Source organism: Manis javanica, chromosome 9, assembly GCF_040802235.1.
Source record: "Manis javanica isolate MJ-LG chromosome 9, MJ_LKY, whole genome shotgun sequence".
Classification (NCBI taxonomy): Eukaryota; Metazoa; Chordata; class Mammalia; order Pholidota; family Manidae; genus Manis; species Manis javanica.
The window spans coordinates 14,238,636-14,250,870 of NC_133164.1; the positions used below are offsets into that span (position 1 = coordinate 14,238,636).

General features: G+C 43.0%; 1 long non-coding RNA gene across 1 annotated transcript; it reads left to right on the forward strand.

The window, feature by feature from the left end:
- Positions 1-4,622: 4,622 nt before the first annotated feature.
- LOC118973637 (uncharacterized) lies at positions 4,623-10,214 on the forward strand. Its single transcript, XR_005063092.2, has 5 exons — positions 4,623-5,902; positions 6,034-6,168; positions 8,301-8,606; positions 8,770-8,960; positions 9,420-10,214. It is a non-coding gene; the product is annotated as an uncharacterized lncRNA (long non-coding RNA).
- Positions 10,215-12,235: the final 2,021 nt, after the last annotated feature.

Sequence of the window (12,235 nt, forward strand, 5' to 3'; positions counted from 1 at the left end):
TTTGTAAGGCTTGCAGGGCCCGGTATGGTTTTGTGATATAACTTGTCATTAATACAATAGGCTATCGGCGCGACGAATCTGCAGTTTCCCCACGTGCTCCAGATCACTCTCTCCTTTGATGTAGGGTCAGAGGCTGTTTCCCAGCACTGTGGCAGGCCTTGCCACCAGAATAGATTAATTTTGTCATTACCCTTTCTCAATTTCTGTCTTTAACCAGAAAAAAGAGGTTAATTGTGTTCCATTTCTCAGGAGAATGAGGTATCAGCTTTTTAATTCCTGATATTTTATGAATTGTGGGCAGCTAATTAAAACTTAAAGATTAGAGGAGCTATTTTAGCTAAGAGGCCATTTGCAGGATTGTGAAATGAAGAGAACAAAGGATTGTCTTTTCTTTTTATTCCTACAGCTTCAATGAAACTTCATGCCGAAATAGAGCCTGGAATTGTTTTACATACTGAGTATTCATTGTATTGATTCTAATTTTAATTTTGCAGCAAGTGGTACAGTATCTGAGAGCTACTGAGGGGTCAACATTGAGATTATTGGCAAATGTATGGAGGCTCCATTTGACCTGTCTTGACTTCTGGGAGACATCTTAAAGTCAGATAGGAACCACTTACAGATTCTATTAGATGTCCTTAATTACCATCTCAGAACTCATACATATCACATCTTCTGTTCTTCCTCACAGTTAACTCTTTGAGTTGCACCACAGTAAAGTAATGGACCTGCCACAAGCGTTGGGCTTTTTCTTGGTTCTTTTACTACCTGGTTGACTTTCAGGCTATTCCATGTCTTTGGCTACCACTGAAATCACCAAGGGCGTATGTCTTTAAGATGTGAATCAAGGAAACCACTAGCCTCTACCTTATTTTGCGCAAATTAGAAAAAACTCCACATCTTCAGCTGATGCAGTCCCCACAGACACATGGCTTAGAAAGCCAAGTGTGGATGGATTTTAGGTCCTACCCACCTCCTGACTATGTTCACTTAAGCAGGGCAGAACCCATGTGACAGATGACTGTGGCCATGATTCAAACAACTCTTTCCATCTTCCATTTCTCAGACATGTGTCTTGATATATTTCTTGATGTAAAATAAATTCTTCTTTCTCAGGTGGCTTAGATTAGATAAGAATGAACCAATGTCCAAATGCCAACTTCTTAGGTGCAAAACCAGGCTGGGCTCATTTTTTATATCCTGACCTCCTACTTTTTTATTCCTTCTGTGCAGAATTGAATAAGCAGCTACTAAGGCCTAGAAATAACCATGGTGGAGCAAAGAAGAGAACACATTCTTTCCAAACAGAGGAGTGTGGGCAACCACTCTGAATCTGTAAAGAACTGGGTCATTCTAAGAACTGAAATAAAACCAGCAGATTGAAGCTTAGGGATTAAGGAGAAGCATGAGGTGAGATGAAACTGTAAGGAGCAGAAGGGACTAAATGAGGGGTTTTGAGTCCATGCTTTGGATTCAGGAGTTTTACCCTAGGAGGAACTGCGATTGATTCAGATACTTAGTTTTAAGTACAGACATAAGATGATCAAACTAGTATTTTAAACAGTAACTCTGGTCATGAAAAATGAATCAACTGGAGGAAAGAAAGCATGGATGTGGGGACCTGTGTCAAGCCTATGGCCCCAGTTTAGGCAGTGGACAACGGGAAGCCAAACATGGCCTTGGTGAAATGTAGAGAAAAATGAACCATTCTGAGAAATCTTCAGAAAGTAAAATCCGCAGGACTTGGTGATGGATCAGCCTAGGGTGTGAGCAGAGGAAACTGATGAGGGTGACTCCCAGGTTTCTGGCATGAGTAACTGGGAAGGATTAGTACCATTTCCTGAACTGTGGAACACTGAGATGTAGGTTTGGAGTGTGAGATTCTGAGATCAGTTTTGGACACATGGGATTTAAAATGCCTGTGTGACCCCTCCACGGTGAGTTGGCAGTTATGTATGTATGCTCTGGAACATGACTGAGAGCATGCAGTGTGGAAGGCACATTTGAGGCTCACAGTCAGCAATTTTGGGTCGCATCAGTCTGCCTGGTTGTATGATTTTTCAGCCACAGCACTTAGTAGGTCAGAATAACCGGAGATGACCAATGGTTAGATGGGCCCAGGGTGGGGAGTAGCTCAGCTGGCTATGGACAGAAGGGCGAGGGATTATGAGTAGGTGCAGTATTGTAACGATGGACGGGGCATTCAGGATGGACAGGGAGGGAAGAGAAGACAGAAAGGAGGGTGAAGAGGGTGGGGAGGAAGCCAGTGAGCCAAGGGTTTTGCAGCCCCACAAGACTAATGGAATATCAGGTAACACATAAAGGTTATAGACATAGCTGAGGTGAGATTTACAGGTCCCAGGGCTTGGGACTAAACATCTTTTGGGCCATTATTCAGCCTACCACAGGATACTTGAGCAAGGAATCAGGAAGGATGGGAGGTTCTGGTCACAGAATTGGGTATTTACACATTTTCACTACTTCACCTCCAAAATTACAGTCGTCATTTTTGGAAGTGAAAACTTCAGGTGATGTTGAAGTCAAAAATGGGACCCTGAAGGTGGTATCTGAACTAGAAGGAAGGAGTTATTTATTGGAGGTGAGGTCAAGGAGATGAGCACCCATATACTAGGGAGGCGTCCACACGGGCTTTGAAGTCATTCTGGACAATGGCAGAAACAGCAGTGGTCAACTGTCGAAGTCTTTAAACAATGTGGAAAAGTGATTATAAATTAAAAGAGGACAAAAAAGGAGGAAATATTGTTGGTGGGTAGAATGCAACTCAAAAGGTGGAAGGGAAACTGTCTTGAAGCCATTTTCAACCTATACCACTCGCTTCAATCTCTGACTTCATCACTTAACCTTTCTTGCAATATAGCAAAAGTTATGTTTTGGGGGGAAATTCTAGAAACTACGTAATCATGCCTTGTGATATCTTATTTGCAACAGTGAATCTTTGTGTAAGTTTTACTTTTTAGAATATACTTTTGATACCAGTTATTTTGTCCTTCTTTGAATGATCTTCTAAATTACTTGGCAGGTAAACATGGAATGCTTTTAAAGATTTATTCTTTTAAAAGGTTCCCTCCCCCAACCCCACTGCAAATGAGACAAACCATGAAATCTTTAGCACAGAGAAGAGTTGTTTAGTTCACTTAGTTTGAATCATGGTTTTCATCGGACATATTTCTCTTCTGGGCTTTATTTCATTTACATAAGGGCTTAAATTTAATGTAGAAAACATCTTACCCAGCGTATACCTCAGTCCCTAATTCTGCCAGTTTTCCTCTCTTCCCATCCACACTTGACCATCACCTCTTCCTATTTTGAGCTAATCCAGATATACAATACGTGCCTGGCACACTGTGTCAGGAGATCCTTTTCCGTACACAGCCTGGTCAGTAGTGCACTGGATGGATAAGATGTGGCTTGGGAGCTGCTGGGACCACAAGTCTGGTGCTGCTCTGGAAGACAAAGGGCTCCGAAGGTTAGAGATGGGTGGGCAGCATCAGAAAGCATGGTTTGCTGCTTGCTGTTGCCTTGTATTTTGGCCCACTGTGGACACTGTCCTTAAAAACTGTCTCTCATTTTTCTTTCTGCAGTCTCTCTGGGTAACGTCATTTCTGAGCCCCACAACTCTCAAATCTGGCCTTCTGGTTCAGAGCCTGTGTGTGTGGCCTGGATGCATATACTGCACCTCCTCTGGGAGATCACACAGCACACCCCTACTCCACCTCCGTCCCCAGCTGAGCTTCCAGGGGAGCACCTGTTAGTGTGTGACAGGCCTCCCAGACAGCTGCTGACTGCTTCTTAGGGGTGGACTCACACTGGCATTGAGGCTGGCATCCGGGCTTTCCTGAAATTCTTCAGTCCTGAAGTAGCCTCTCCTCTGGGCAGCAGCTCTAGAGCATCTGAGAACCACTGCTAACCCTTGAGATTTTGTAAGCCTCTAGTTCCCGTATTAAAACCTGCTGTGCTCGGAATACACAGAGCAGCTTCTGTTTCCTGACCAAATGCTGTCTGATTCAGTAATTGTTAGTGACCTCACCACCTGCCCAGTTGGCTATGCCTTAAGCTTGGAAATGGTCCTGCACATCCCGTGCCCCTCACCACACACACCCAGTTGGTTTCCGAATTCTTTGTATTCTTTGGTATCTCCTTAATACAGTTTGAATCTGTCCAATCCTCTTCATTCCCCACTGTTGCCAACTTGGTGTAGAGACTAATGTATTCAGTAATTGGATTATTTCAACGGTTCCTAAGTGATTCTGTGCCTCCTGTGTCCCCTGGAACCCGGAAAACTTTTTCCACACTGTCGCCGGGTTCTAAAACACAACATTGATTAGATGCAACTCTGTTCTGATGTTCCATCCATGCCTAAAACCCCTCAAGCTCCTCACTGCTCTCAGGGTGACTCCCCATCACCTCTGCTCACCATACAGGTCAGCCATGCCCCTTCCAGGTCTCCACCTGTATCTTTTCCCCCTCATACCCTGCATTCCGGCCACATGGAAGGTCTTCAAAGCACCAGCCTTTCTCATTTCTTTGCCCTTCTCTGCAGTCTTCCCTTTGCCTACTTATTCCCATTTTGCCCTGTTGACTTTTTTTTTCCTTCCCAGGTCAGTGAGGTCTCTCCTAACACTGCCCTGAACCTTGAAGCCTGGATCACGGGCCTCATCACATGCTGCAGCGGCCCTGGGAAAGCACAGGATCTTCCAGGGATTCAAACCAGCCACAGGTGACCTCTGGGGAGGTCGCCACTCACTGTGCTTACCTGGAGTCTTCAGGGCTCAGCGCAGTCTGTGCAGGCAGGAAGGGAAGCAAGAGTGGGTGGCTCGGAAAGTCAGCTTAGACTCAAATGTGGTGAGCCCCGTCCACCCCTCCTGCTTTGGTGGTCTGGCTAAAATTCATACTTTACTTAATTTCCTCTTCCTTAGGCAATCCCTGTGTTGCCATGATGTCACATCTGCTCTCCTGTTTTCCAGCAGGAGGGAAATGGAGGAATTAAGTGCAGACACAGTAGGCCGCCAGGCGTTTGGCCTCGAGGCTCACACCAAGAAGTAAGGGGGCCTTCTACCCTTCCAGCCTGGACATTTTCACCTGAAGTACAAGGAGAGATAATCAAGGATATCTTGCTTTATCCCCCAGCCTCATTCCCAGGAGTCAGGTAAAGTCTTCCTTAAGGCCTGCCTGGTCCCAGATGGTGAGAATCACCTGATTAGTGCCTGCTTGGGATGCATCATTGATGTTTTTGTTAAGAGTAACTTAATTTACTTCTGCAACCCATTTTTATTGAGTGCCTGCAATGTGTCAGGTTCCATGGATCCTGATCCAGTTGTGCTTATGGTGTAGTGGTAATAGGAGATGACATTTTTAAGCACTCCCTGTAAGCCAGGCACCAGGCTAAGCACTTCACATGCATTAACTTGATGGATTCACTCTCACTTGATTCCACAGCCCTCCTGTGAGATGAGTGCATTATTCTTCCATTTATGGATGGGAAGTATGAGGCCTATAAATGTTCAGTAACTGGCTCAGGACTGGTGTAAGAGTCAGGTTGGCAGTTATGCTGAGGTAACACCCTCAAAACCTAAGTGGCTTAAAACAACAAGGATTTATTTTTCACTTACACTGCATGTCCATCATGCATGACAGATCTCTGCTCTACACTGTTGTCACTTTGAGACCAGGCTGCAAAACTCACACTGGCTTTACAGATATCACGTCCCAGGCCAGAACAAGTCATGTGGCCACAGCCAGTGTGTCGTGTGGGGAGGTCTAATCCTACTGCACAGGATAAAAGATCTGGAAATGTTTGGAAATAGCACCAGTGACTACCCCAGCCAGGAGATGGGAACCAGGAATTGGACCCAGGCACCACTGGGGAGAGAAGTTTACAAAGGTAAGAGTCTTCCAAATATTAGAAATCACGTAGGTCTCACTTGCTCTGAAAGGCTCCGACGTCAATTCATCGAATATCTAAACTGACTTCTTATCCCCGAACACTGACTGAGTTTGCTTCTGCTCACTCAGCACATACCAGACGAGACAGCAGGAGCGAGGCGCTGCACATCACCGCCTCTCGCTGGGGCTGTGCAGCTGCCACCAGGAGGCCCAGAATTCCTTGCGGAGCTTCTTGGCTACAAGAAACTTACAAGGTCTTCTAATGTAAGTATCAAGCCCCTGCTTTTATCCTTCTTTTTGTCTGTCTGGGGACCAGGAGCTCACCAAGTCCTCAGGCAGCCTTGTCTGTCATTGGATTTTCCAGCTAGAAAGAGTTTCTTGAGAATGAGCTGAAATGTGCCTCCTCTCTGAACTTCCTTCTCAGACCACACACAACAATTCTAATGCCCCTTTCTCAAAACAGCCCTTCACATTTTTTAAGATGGCATTCATGTTCCCCCTGAGTCTTTCTCTCCCAGTTTGAAACTTCTCTAATTTAAAACACATCACAGCAAAAGTTCCACTGGGTGACAACATGGAGAATCTTCATGCAATTCTAGATGTGTCTCCTTTCCTTCCTCTCTTCCCTACTTTTCCCCCCTCCCCCCATCACAGTGCTAATAATTTGATAAGAGGGATAAAAGGGGATTGGCCAACAAATAGTGGACATCGCCTGTGGCACCCCAGTCACTCCCCCAGAGCAGAATGTCCATGGCGCCCCGTGTACACCCACCTAGCTCTTTCTCTACAGCCACTTCTTACTAACAGATTAAGGTCTGCTGCCTCATCTCTGCCTGCCTCATAGGGTATTGACAGATTAAAGTAAATAATCCAGTAAGTTGTCTTCCCAGTGCCCCATACATAGTAAGAATAAAACGTTAGTTATTATAAGAAAAAATTAGAGCAATGTTAGACAACATCTATGGCCCACGTAATATATGTAATGATTAGTGGTGACCACTTGTTCCTCATATTAGGAAACGTGGCATGCTATTATGTTGTGGACATATTGGCAGATAACTGAGGTTTTGACTATGTAAGTCACGTGAAAACATAAAAATATGACTACAGAGCAGTACAGAAGGACCTGATGTGCACCTTCTTTCTTTTGTTAATGATTTGGATGAGCAATTCCTTCTACCCTTAATGATGTGAAGGACAAAGGCAAAAACCTGTAGACTCTTGACTCTATAAAGTTAGAAGGGATTAATTAAAACCGGGCTAATGTCTTACAGGGATTTAAAGAAAAATAGCCAATATAGCAGAAATGCAAACTCCACCTGCTGTTGAAAAGCAAGGTGTCCTTTGATATGGCTTGATAAGTATCTAGTAAGTAGAGACTTTCCTAGTGTAGACCAAAGGTCTTCTACCCACTAAGCTGTGGTGTGAGGCTGAAAGACCATTAGAACTCCAGCCTTAGGGTACCAGGTGGAGTTTTTTATTTTTAATCTTTTTATTTTGAAGTAACTTTAGACTTGCCTAAAAGTGGCAAAAAAGAGTAGAGAGACATCCCACATACCCTTCACTCCAGCTTACCCTTATGTTACTATCTTATATAACCACAGTATAATGATCACAACCAGGAAATATTGATACATATTTGAAAATTGATTTAATAATTAATAATTAATGGACACAAAACATCAATACAATGATATTAACTAATATAGAGATTTTACTTGAATTTTACTAGGGTTCTCTGATGTCCCTTTTCTGATCCCATATGGCACTTAGTTGCCATGTCTCATTACTCGCCACTGATCTGTGAAAATCCTCAATCTTTCTTTGCTTCCATGTTTGGACACTTTTGGAAAATGCTAGATAGTCAGAAACCTTTGTTTTCCAGATCAAGAAACTAAGACCCAGAGAGTACCACACAGTCAGATCATAGTAAAACTCTCAATGTGCATCTGTCTGATTTTGTTTTTTCGTTAATTCAATGAAGTTAGGCACTTTTGGCAAGAATACCGTCAAAGTGGTATTGTACCCTTCTTGGGGCATGGTATCAGCAAGTACATGACATTTCTATGTTACGCCTTATTGTTAGTGATGTTAAATTTGATTAATTACTTGCTTAAGGTGATATCTTACAAGTTTCTCCAGTTTTTTTTCCTTTTATAATTAATAAAGATCTTGTTTTCAGACTATGTACATATACTATCTCTCATCGTACAATGATTACTGTGGAGTTTGTCTTGTTATTTTCTAATTGCCCCATTCTTTCTATGTTTATTAATTCTATTGTCCCTTCTCCCATTCTTACTTATTTATATTATAAGGGACTCATGAATATTTATTTAACTCTGTGGGTTATAATCTTATTACTATCATTTAATTTCTTTCTCAACTTGTTCCAGGTTGACCACTGGAGGATCCTTCAAGTTGGTTCCTGTGTCCTTTTGACACACCCCATCATTTTTTTTTGACCCTATCCTTTCTTGAGCACTTCCTTATTTTATGGAACTACAAAATGTCTTAGGCTCTGTTTTTGTTTCTTTCTGCCCTAACTCTGGAATCAAGTTTTTCCTTAGGAGCTCTACTTCAATTGAGTGGAGAAACCAAGATCAGGATGCTAGGCGACCAGATGGAGTTTTAATCAGCAAAGTAAATACCAGAGGGAAGAATAAAAAATAGACATTGGTGTTTAGACTCCATGGTGCCAGGTAACAAACTAAGTTCTTGATACCAAGCATATTAGTTATTAGGTATTTGCTCTGTAACAAATTACCTCAAAATTTGGCAGCTTCAAACAGCACACATTTATCATCTCACAATTTCTGTGGGACAGGGAATTCAGGCATGCCTGAACAGGGTCCTCTGTTTCAGAATTTCTCACAGGCTGCAATCAAGGTGTGGATTGGACTGCAGTCATCTTGAGGATCAACCGGAGATAGATTTGCTTCCAAACTCATGTTGTTACCAAGATTTGCATCCTTGCGGGTTGTTGGACTGGAGGCATTAGTTCCTTGCTGGCTGGACACTGTCCTCAGTTCCTGCCACTGAGCTTCATCAATAAGGCAAGTTTGCTTCAAAAAGTTGTTCAAACTGAGAAGGCAATAGAGAGAGTTTGTTAGTAAGATGGAAGTCACAGTCTTTTATAACCAAATCAAGAAGTGACATCCCATCATTTTTGCCATATTCTGTTCTCTCTACTTTTGTGCCATACTCATTCTCATTCAACTCTGATTACATAAAACATCTCTTGGTATTTCCCCTGTCTTCCTCCAGGGATGATAAAAAACATATTCTGCCATGGAAACCAAGATGATACATGGCCACATAGCTTACATTCTAGAACTTGAAATATTTGTTTTTCTGAAATGTAGCTTCTACAAATGATGTTTGGCCAAATCCAGACTCTGACATTGAATAAGATAATGCCTGCGGTTAGATTAGAAGAATTAGGAAATTGTTAGCCCTTGGCAATAGGGATGTGGTGTCTAATCTTGATGTGCTTTTGTCTTTATTTAACAAAGAAACAGAATTTTTGAAGCTGATAAAGACCTTTGCAGACCACACTTTAGCTTTCTTTGTTTCCTGGATGAAGAAACTAAGACTTCAAGATGATGATAGAACTCACCTGTCAAGAACCCTAGGCCAGGATACCAGATCCTGACTGAAGCTGAGCCCACAAGTATTTCTGTAACAAAAATGATTATTTATTCTTATGAACATTTAAAAAAACTTTTTGGTTTACCAAGATTTCATTCTCTCACTCATCAACCTGAACTGGGGAGTCACTCTGTTCCTGACGTGTGCTGGAGATACACAGATGCAGGAAGCGCTGCCTCACTTCTGGCATAGCACAGAGCCCGTGGGGAGATGGACGTGTGAACACACAGGCCTATCAGAAAAAAGCACAAGGCCGTCATCTAGAAGGTACCTCAGATACAAAGACAAGAAGCCAATGCAAGTCACTTTGATTATTTTTCATTAAAGACGAATGACATCTTTTTGTCGTGTCACAGAGCCTCACCCGTGGCTAACTTGTTTGATTTCCCAACCACCTGATCAGATAGGTGTCAGATAGGCATTGGAAATCCATAGCAATAGTTCTCACAGTGGTGCATATGGGCATTTTGAGTGGGATGGGCTTGGCTTCGGCCCATTGAATTCCAGGAATGAGCACCCCCAGATCAAAAGCCAATGGCCCAGCGCCGCCAAAGGTGTGCATGGTGGTCGAGAACCTCTGCCTAAGCCAACAGGCAAGTGTCTACTTGCAGCGAAGCTGCTGAGCTCACACTGAACACAAACAGAAGCAGGAGGGTGCTTTCCCAACAGTTTGGGAGTGTTAATTTGGAACTGATGATTTTGGCTGACGATTAATTACATTTGCCACACAGAAGTATCACATATGCCTTAAAAATAGCAAAGATCGCACCATTTTACATTAGCATTTTATTAACTCTGCATCTCGCCAGTTCGGCTTTGGATTAGGATAGACTAATGTTTATTTTTGCTTTGACTTTGATAAATGAGTTCAGAAAGCCAAGACATAAACAAATAAGACAGAAATAGTTTTACCTCGCTTATGCACAAGGAACACCACTCATTTTGCACGTCAAACACAAACATGTAACTCATGAATGACCCTCAGAGAAAACCGGGGCCCCCACTTGATAATTATGTGGGCAATTTTTAAAAAGCAAGTGTTGGTTATGTACCTATCTGTATTAGTTTTCCTCGAACTGCTGGAACAAATGACCACAGAATGGGTGGCTTATAGTGACAGAAATCTATTCTGTCATCGTGGTGCTGGCCAGAAGTCTGAGATCAAGATGCAGGCAGGTGGGGTTCCCTCTGGAGCCTCTGGGGAAGATCCTTCCTTGTCTCTCCCAGCTTCTGGTGGCTCCAGCCTCTCCCTTCAAAACTCTTTCCCTTCTTGAACTCATAACCACGACACGAAGATCGTCTCTGGGCCTTTGTAATACTGCACCCTGTGGCCGGGACACTGCCTCCCTTCACAGCCCCTGTTCTGGTGTCGTGCCCAATGTCCCCACAGCCCTGTCTCTTTCTCGATCTCAGTGTGTCCATGTCCCTGACCCATAGCTCTCTTCTTCCTCATTATTGTGAGCCTGGTGCTTAGTGCAATGCCTGGAGTACAACAGGTGCTTAATAAACATTTTTTCAGCGAATGCACTAATAAGCTAAGGAGGTTGGGAGGTAGAAAGGTCAAGTTACTTTCTATGTAGTAAATGTACTAATTTGTTTAACTTTCCCAACCACCTGATCAGATAGGTATGTACACCAGCTCCATTGTATAAATGGTAAAAATAGAGACTCAATGAGATAAAGGCACGCAAACTGCTTTAAAACCTTTTTGGAAAAATTATTTAGAATGAAAGGAGCTAAAAATAAGTCGTGTGAAGTTGGCAGAGGTGGAGGAGTCCGGAGGAGTCGCCACCAAATGTAAACGGGGTTGTCTCTGAGTGGTGGGTTGTGCGATTCAGTTTTTGTTCTTGTTTATCTGAATGATTGTTTGAATGAAAGTGTATTTAGAATGTGAAGGCCAGCTGTGTTTAGGGCTGGAGTGAAGTGGGGGTGTAATCATCTCCTATGGAAAAGGTTAAAGTCTGGGAGGTGGGACCAGCCAGGGTATTAAGGGGAGGTTGGCTTAATGTTCTCAAGGTCTTGGAGCTTGAGTTTGGATTCAAGTGTCAAGTGATTTCTAATGTCATCGATTGCTTCTGGTGTAAAATTGTGGTCATGTTCAGCCACTGAGGATACCCTTTGCTTCTTTGTCCAATAAGAATATGTGTTTAAAGTGAGGCAGTCTAATTCGTGCGGCCACTTTTGCTTGTGAACATCTTGAAAAGATCCTTCTCTTTGCTATACTGCCGTCAACAGGCACTGTTTGGTGTTTCAGACAGAAAAAAGAATCCTTCCTCCGTGCTCTTCCTGCTTCTGGAATGGATATAAATAGTCTTATGCTTTTAGTTTTTTTGTGTTAAATTTTATTCAGGAGATTAAATGAATAGCTCTCAAAGGCTTTCTGTTCAGCCTAGCCTATTTATTTATGTTTCTTCGACAATTTTAAGTGTGGTACTGAACAGACTATCAGCAAAGCCCTTCCTGTTAGGCTGGGTCCACCTGCTTTCTCCCACTAACGGCTTCAGCAGGGCCCTTAGCGGGGGTGGGGTCCTATGCATCCCTTGATGCACCAACACTTGTGGTCTGATGCCTCCAACATTATTCCTTTCCTGGGAGGTAAGCAGACTTGTGATTCTGTCTTGCTATTGTCCTCTATCCTGTTTGCGTCCTGAGGACAGAAGCTCTTATTTAGACCTCTAAA